The sequence below is a fragment of the Bidens hawaiensis genome, unplaced genomic scaffold, assembly GCF_021521415.1.
Source record: "Bidens hawaiensis isolate Kalapana, Puna unplaced genomic scaffold, B.hawaiensis_p1.1 tig00077656_1, whole genome shotgun sequence".
Taxonomy (NCBI): domain Eukaryota; kingdom Viridiplantae; phylum Streptophyta; class Magnoliopsida; order Asterales; family Asteraceae; genus Bidens; species Bidens hawaiensis.
This window is the reverse complement of record NW_027503365.1, coordinates 32,699-41,259: the sequence shown is the minus strand read 5'-3', so window position 1 is coordinate 41,259 and position 8,561 is coordinate 32,699. Positions and strand designations below refer to the sequence as shown.

The following is an 8,561-nucleotide window of genomic DNA, read 5'->3' as shown; positions in this document are numbered from 1 at the left end:
ATTGTATGGTGGCATTGCGGCAATATTTATCTATTTGGTTTTTATGCTTGGCTAATTGTTTCTTGCGATCACTCTCACTTGTTAGATTATAATTTGCATATGTATTCAATTGAACTTGTAAACTTTGCTAGACATGAATGTGTTATTTGTCGACTAGTAATCAGTGACTTGATCGTGTTCATGTGTTTGATATATTTGTATGTTGAAAGAACAATTTTAATTACGTCTTGTTTCTACTCTTTGGTCTTTATCACTGGATAACAAGTGGTTTGACTTATAAGCGTCGGATAATGAGTTGATGACTATGATATTTTAGAACTTAACCATGATCTGTTACTTTCAGACTAATTAGTACATTTAGATGTTACATATGCTATTCTTTTTCTCAATTACAAGATCACCAAATTTTTCTCACATTAAAACCTAAGTTTATCATATATTAAGTTTACAATAGCAAAATAACACACAATAAAATTATTCAAACCCTAGTATACAATGAGGTTATAAAATAATATAAATTTCACAATATAGCAAATAACACACTATAAAATTATTTTCATTAGATACGGTACTTAATTTTAGTTCAGTCCATCTCTTTTGTTCAATTTGACCTTGAGACCATGCTTCATCATAAGTACCATAGACTCTGCTGGAAGCACGGGATGATCTTTCACTAGCTGAATATGGTAATGGTAGATTATCGTGGTTGCCACCATCTTCAGCTGAAACAAAGCCATATTCTTACCTAACAAGCTCTTGGTCCGGCATTGAATGTTGGGAACTTGTATGATGGCTCATGTTTGATTCCTCCACTATCAGAAATCCACCTTTCAGGTTTAAACTCCTTGCAGTCCACCCCCCATATTGATTCCATCCTTCCCATAGAATAAAAAGAGAGAATAATGTTGGTGTTTTGATCGACTTGGTGGCCACTTGGAAGGATATCTGGTTGTAGCGGAGATTTGTTATTGAAAGGGACAGGGGGATATAACCTTAAAGATTCACATAGAGCTCCATGAAGGTAAATCATTTTGTCCAACTCTTTAGTGTTCCATCTTTTACATGCACTGATCTAAAGAATTCAAAAAAAAAAATTAGAAAAAACTTTCAAAAAAGGTATCGTGTGTATTAAATAACTGAAAACCTGAGCTCTTTATATATATTTATAGATCAAATGAAAATTGTTAGAAATTAGAATAAAAAGAAAAGATGTGCAAAGATCAACTTTTACATCATTTCCTTATTGAGGTTACAAATAAGTCAATATGCCAGCTTGTCTTTGGAATGTTGCAGTTGCTACAATCAAGGGATTTTCAATTCATTTTCTTTATTGTGTTTCCTTGTTTGAGATGAAGGCTCCATCTATTTAATATTCTTTTTCTTTCTTTGTAATGAGCAACAAAAACCATAGCAATAATAAAAACAATTCTCTGTTATTTCTTAAAAGATGGTATCAAAGCAGTGAGTGATCCTTGAATCAATTCATATACTCTTGCTCATCATCTACCCCAGCCTTGCTTCTTTACAACTCTCAAAAACTGCCATGTCCAATGACAACAACCAGGTCAATACCGATCGCAAACATTCTTCGGAATGGTCTTAATTCCCAAAACCCAAACCACAAGCTTTCTGATAGCCTCACAATCAGTCTCAAATTAAACAGCCAAAATTATGCCCTTTGGGCAAGAATGATCCGTGTAGCCACAGGCGGAAAATCAAAAGCATTTCTGAGTCATCTTTCTGGAAAACCACCACCACCAGACCCAACTGACGATAAATACGATCAGTGGGAACAAGATGACTTAGTGGTTTTCTCATGGCTCATACAAAATATCGAACCATCTCTCGCCAGCAATCTCACCGAGTTTCCGACATCGAAATCGCTATGGGACGCCCTTGTAATCACATATAGCAGCGGGAAAGATAAATTGCAAACATTTGATTTACATGTCAAAGCTAACGAATTCAAACAAGATGGCATACCTCTTGAAGATATCTGGATAACCATGCAAGGTATATGGGGTGAAATCGATCCAAACCCTATGACATGTTCTGTTGACATTGCCACCTACAACAAAATTAGGGCGGAGCAAAAACTTTTTCAGTTCTTGAATGCATTAGATCGGAAGTTCGACCCCATTAAAAGGGAGATTCTTAGATGGGATCCATTACCCTCGGCTGAGGGTGCGTATCCATTACCCTCGGCCGACTGAAATGCACTCATTGTGGCATTACTAAACACACAAAAGATCAATGTTTTAAACTGGTCGGGTTCCCCGATTGGTGGACAGACGGCCACAAGAAGGGAAACAATGACCGAGGTAAGGCCGCCGCTGCCGTGAGCAACTCGGAAGCCACAAACAGCGGCGTCAGCCAGTCACATAGTTGTGAGAGAAGTGGAGGATTTGGTGGAATGGTATCAACAGGTGTATCGGCCGGAGAAGAAGGACCCCGATCTGGTGATTTTGATAACATAGGTAATGGGTTTGAAACACTAGTTTCAAACCCTTGTATTTGCAACCATTCTTTTTTAGACCCTACAGTTAGAAAAATGTTAAATTACCCCCTTGAAAAACTTGTTAAGTCAAATAAAATTCCTATAGAATCTATTAATTATGATACTGGCCAAAACATTGAGAACGTTCCACAAGATTTTTTTTTTCACAAAATAAATGAAAAGAATATAGGAGAAGTTAATATGGCCCAAACGTGTAAAAATTCAAGTGAATCGTTGATTTTTGATTGTGGTGCTATGGACACCATGACTTTCGACTTATCCGACATAATATTAAATACTAAACCTAAAATTAACCACATAAAAACCGCAAATGGGGGAATAGTTCCCGTAAAGGGAGGGGGAATCGTTGAAATCTCTCCCACTTTAAAATTTTCAAACTGTCTTTACGTCCCTTCTTTGTCGCATAAACTATTATCCATTAGTCACGTGACAAAAGAATTAAATTGTACTGTGTTAATGAATCCGACCTTCTGCATCTTACAGGATATCAGGACGGGACCGATCATTGGGCGTGACACTGAACGCCAAGGATTGTACTATGTGGAAGAAGTGACTCATGGTACTGTGATGTTGGCTCATGGAAATATGAAAAGAGAAGCGTGGTTGTGGCATAGGAGATTGGGGCATCCATCTGTCGGTTATTTGCATATTTTATTTCCAAAACTTTTTCCTTCCAATGAAACGTTAAGTTGTAAAACTTGTGTCTTGGCTAAAAGCCATAGACATACTTTTAAACTAAATAACACACGAGTTAATTTACCTTTTTCCCTTATCCATTCGGACGTTATGGCGACCGACAAAAGTTGTCGGAGGACAAAATTTTCGGTTTTTCGTCCTCTTTGTTGATGACTGCACTCGTATGACATGGATTTATTTCCTAAAACATAAATATGAAGTTTTTGATAAATTTACTATGTTTTATGACATGATACAAACACAATTCAAAACCAACATCCAAGTTCTTCGATCCGATAATGGTGGAGAATACATAAATGATTCGATGAAACAATTTTGTCAAACAAAAGGAATAATTCACCAAACATCATGCTCCTACACTCCCGAACAAAACGGCACCGTCGAACGAAAAAAACCGCATTCTCTTAGAAATAACTCGAGCCCTATTGATTGAATCCCAAGTTCCTAAGTCTTTTTGGCCCGAAGCTCTCGCTACTGCCACATATCTTATCAATCAACTACCAACCAAAGCTCTTGACCTTAAAACACCTCTTCAAGCTCTTTCAGATTTTACCAAATTGCCAGCCGCCCTTACCTTACAACCACGTATATTTGGGTGCTCCGCCTTTGTTCACATACCCAAAATCAAGCGAGACAAACTTGACTCGTGTGCTGAAAAATGTGTATTTTTAGGTTATGGTGTCGGTGTTATTGCCCTGCAAAACGTCATGTATACACTACCATGAACTGCGACTTTCTTGAAACCGAATTCTTTTATGCCTCCCAACACAGTGGTGAGGGGGAGAACGATCATGACACACTGAGTTGGCTAGAATGGGTTCCAAAATAGGCCCCATCATCCGAAGAAGTTAATCACAGTACCCAAGATAAGTCATCGACTTCACAACAATCTAGTGGACCAACAATCAGTGTTCTGGACCCAAATCCTCCTGACCTGACGGCCGGTGTAAGTAATTCTCAAACATTTGAAAATATAATAGATGAAGAGTCTCATGAAAATATTAATATATCTGACAATCATGAGATAGAAGTAGAACAAATAGTGCAGGAGGAACAAGAAGAAACAAGAGAAGGAGAAATAACTGAAAGATATGTTATTCCACCAAGAGCCAACCGAGGAATTCCTGCAAAGAGATACTTACCAGAAAAACAATCTAAATCCTCCAGATATCCCATAACCAACATAGCGGAGGCGAAACTATCTAAATAAGCTAAGGCATTTAACGCCTCTCTATACGCTGACCAAATTCCAAATTCTGGGGAACAAGCGTTAAAATTAACGAACTGGAAGGATGCTATGGAAACAGAGATGAAAGCACTAATTAAAAATGATACATGGGAAATATGTGACCGGCCAACAGGAAAAAACCTGTAGGATGTCGATGGGTCTTCACGATTAAGCATAAACCAGACGGAACCATTGAAAGATACAAAGCACGGTTGGTGGCTAAAGGCTACACTCAAACGTATGAGATTGACTACCAAGAAACATTCTCTCCGGTAGCCAAGATTAACACAATCAGGGTCCTTTTCTCGATCGCTGCAAATTAAGGATGGCCTCTTCATCAATTTGATGTTAAAAATGCATTTCTTCATGGAGAATTGAAAGAAGAAGTATACATGGAAGCTCCACCCGGGTTCACAGAAAATTTCAAAACAAAGGAAGTCCGTCGCTTAAAAAGAACCATATATAGACTGAAATAGTCTCCTAGAGCTTGGTTTGGTCGATTCACCCTAGCAATGAAGGGATATGGATATCGACAAAGCAATTCAGATCATATACTCTTTCTTAAAAACAGAGGTAACCTTGTAACTTGTTTAATAATATATGTTGATGACATGATCATTACAGGGAACGATGATGAAGAAATGAAAAAGTTGAAAGCAAATTTGTTTAAAAAATTTGAAATAAAGGACCTAGGAAGACTTAAGTACTTTCTGGGAATTGAAGTATTAAGATCTAAAAAGGGTATTTTTATATGTAAAAAAAAATATATTCTTGATCTTTTAGCTGAGACAGGAATGATCGACTGCAAACCGACCGACACGCCAATGATGGTTAATCATAAACTCCATATGGAAGAAGGAGGGGAACTGGCAGACAAAGAAGGTACCAACGCTTGGTAGGAAAATTAATATATCTCTCACATACTCTTCCAGACATCGCATATGCAGTGGGGGTGGTGAGTAAATTTATGCATCAACCTCAAAACACTCACATGGAAGCAGTATGGAGAATTATCAGATATCTCAAAGGGACAACAGGCTACAGGGTTCTCTTCCAACAAAACAAACACCTAAAAGTTCACGTGTATACTGATGCAGACTGGGCAGGGGACAAAGATGATGGAAGATCAACATCAGGGTACTTCACTTTAGTTGGTGGAAATTTAGTTACATGGAGAAGCAAAAAGCAGAAGGTCGTAGCCTTATCGAGTGCCGAAGCAGAATTCCGAGGAATTGCACGGGGCGTGGCAGAGGTTCTATGGATACGCAAACTTATGACAGAAATTGGTTTTCTCCAAAACGAAGCTAGTAGAATCATGGGTAACAAGGCCGCAATTCAAATTTCGAAAAATCCTGTTCAACATGATCGTACAAAGCACGTGGAGGTCAATAGGAACATCATAAAAGAAAAACTCGAAGCAGGGATTATAGAACTTCCATTCGTCCGATCAGAAGATCAACTTGCAGACATTTTAACTAAAGCCGTCAACGGAAGAATATTCAACAATTGTCTTAGTAAGTTGAGTATTGGAGACCTCACTACTCAACTTGAGGGGGAATGTTAGAAAATAGAATAAAAAGAAAAGATGTGCAAAGATCAACTTTTACATCATTTCCTTAGTGAGGTTACAAACAAGTCAATATGCCAGCTTGTCTTTGGAACGTTGCAGTTGCTACAATCAAGGGATTTTCAATTCATTTTCTTTATTGTGTTTCCTTGTTTGAGATGAAGGCTCCATCTATTTAATATTCTTTTTCTTTCTTTGTAATGAACAACAAAAACCATAGCAATAATAAAAACAATTCTCTGTTATTTCTTAAAAGAAAAATAACAAAAATCAACAACTATCCCAATATTTAAACTAGAGATATAATAATAACTTATAAATAATAAAATATAAATGATAAACAAAATAATAGTAGTTACAATAGATAGTAAACTCTATTAACATACCTTTAAATGTGTGTGAATCTCTTCTAGAATCCTATCTCTGACGGTTGGGTTTCTAGCGAGCATAAAAAAGAACCAAGATAGAGCACTGCTGATGGTATCTTTTCCTGCAGCCATCAGATAACTAAGGTGTCTCTTAGAAATTTTGTAGGATCCTCAAAAGTGTCAATATGGTCTTTAAGCTCTCTCATGATCGCTATGAAAAATATGAATGTTTCCGTGTCAGGATTCATGTTATCGTACCTCTTTTGTTTTTGAGCCAAGCATTTGAATATGAATTGGTCAAGAATTTTCCATGCATCACTTAACTTCTTCTCCCTCCCCACTTTAAGAATTTGTTGCAATTTCCAAAGCCATGGGGGCGTAAAATGTCTAAGCAAAAGAGCTTCTTCAGCATCTGTGAAGACTTTCAAACATGGGTTGTAAGGAAAATCAAGAGACAAGCTTTCTGGGTCGTTGTCAAGGAGTAGTTTGCATACGTTGTCAAAAGCAAACCTTTGAAATATATCTTGCAAATCTATCTCAGTGCCACTTTCACAAATAGATTCAAGTATAGGGAGAAGCCCATTTTCTACTTTGTCCCAGACAATTGTTTGCATCATACTCTGAAATCCTTCATGCTTTAGTATAGAAAAAATGACCTTGTGGCTTATCTCTCATATCTTACCATCAGCATTGAGAATTCCATCTCCTAGGGCGTCAAAGATCTTACGAAATTTGTCACCTTTGGGATAATTATTGAAGTTTTTACTTAGAATGTGATGGATGTCTAAAGGATCTGCTGTAAATATCATGTCCATGTTGGCTAACCAAGGGCCTTTCAACACGACCGTACCACGACCTTGTATCAATATTTCTGTGGCGTAGTCATGGAGTCGATGAAGGTTTACTAGAATCCCTGGTGTAGGGGTATGGTATTAAACCCGGTTTTACGACCCTAAATTTATTATGTTTTGCTTATTTTATTATATGGACTAATACAATGTTATTGGGCTGAGGGAGTTTTGTGGAGGTAACCCTAACTGGGCTAGGCCCATTAGGGTATCATGATGGTGGCCATGAGGCTCTCTATATAAGGAGGTCTCCACCTCCTTATTAAAAGGGGATGCTCAATAAGAGCCACCACCACTTTTTTGTGTCTGTAAACAAGATATCTTTGAGATTTCTTAGCAGTCACCGTAGAAGAAGATCAAGACGTGGTTCGTTCATCTCGAAAATCCGTGGAAACATCGTCATGGATCAGGTCAGATTCATTTCATGCTTCGACATTGGCGCCATCCGTGGGACGGCAACGAACTACCCTTCGATCTCCCTCTCGGTTGCATGTCTCAAGCAACCGTAGAAGAAGATCAAGACGTGGTTCGTTCATCTCGAAAATCTGTGGAAACATCGTCATGGATCAGGTCAGATTCATTTCATGCTTCGACACCTGGCATCGTACCAAGAATTGGCCAGTTTGTGGGGATGATAGTTTCATGCTTTCTCTGTGTGTATATGGTTATTAAAATCAAAACGGGAATGCAAAACAATAAGAGAATGGCTAAGTATTCATGAAAAGCCATAGATTTGAAGTAAGTTTGACAGAAGGGAAATAGGGAATTACACTTAGTAGTGGTGTGTCTGGTGTAATTGTGATGTGTTGTTGATCCGAACTTTAAATAATAAATATATAAGCCACAAATTATCTTCTACCACCATTTTCCATTTAATGTAGTAGACCAGCATTTAAGATAGATGATACATAAACTTAAAAAAATAATAATAAATTAAATATAAATAAAAATAAAATAATCCAGAAAAGAAGATACATCATGTAGTTTTCTAAGTGCTTCATAAAAGTTACTCGAAACTCTTTTTTGTTTTTTTCAAAGTCACAAACAGATATTCGGATGTTGGAAATTTTTTTATAAGTGTTTTACTTGTTTTTTTTTTCGTTTTAAGGTGATATAACTTGAGCATATAAGAAACCTAATTACTATTTAAAGGTTTATTTTTTAGTTAACTTCAATAGTTAAGGTTAATTTTTGAGTTAAGAATTGTTCAATTTAAGTTAAACAGAAAAAAAATCATTAAATCGTAATCAGGCTAGATTCGTACATGTTTTATTTAGATCACTTATTTAAAAATAACATTTATAAAAAGAACTTATAAGATTGGAATACCTAACTA

At 36.9% G+C, this 8,561-nt stretch overlaps 1 pseudogene across 1 annotated transcript; it reads right to left on the bottom strand.

Annotated features, from left to right (window-relative positions):
• Nucleotides 1-578: 578 nt before the first annotated feature.
• On the bottom strand, nt 579-8,047 carry LOC143606850 (alkane hydroxylase MAH1-like; annotated as a pseudogene). Its single transcript, XR_013148828.1, has 3 exons — nt 7,822-8,047; nt 6,396-7,290; nt 579-1,072 (listed from the first exon to the last, which is right to left on the bottom strand). The product of XR_013148828.1 is annotated as an alkane hydroxylase MAH1-like (transcript).
• Nucleotides 8,048-8,561: the final 514 nt, after the last annotated feature.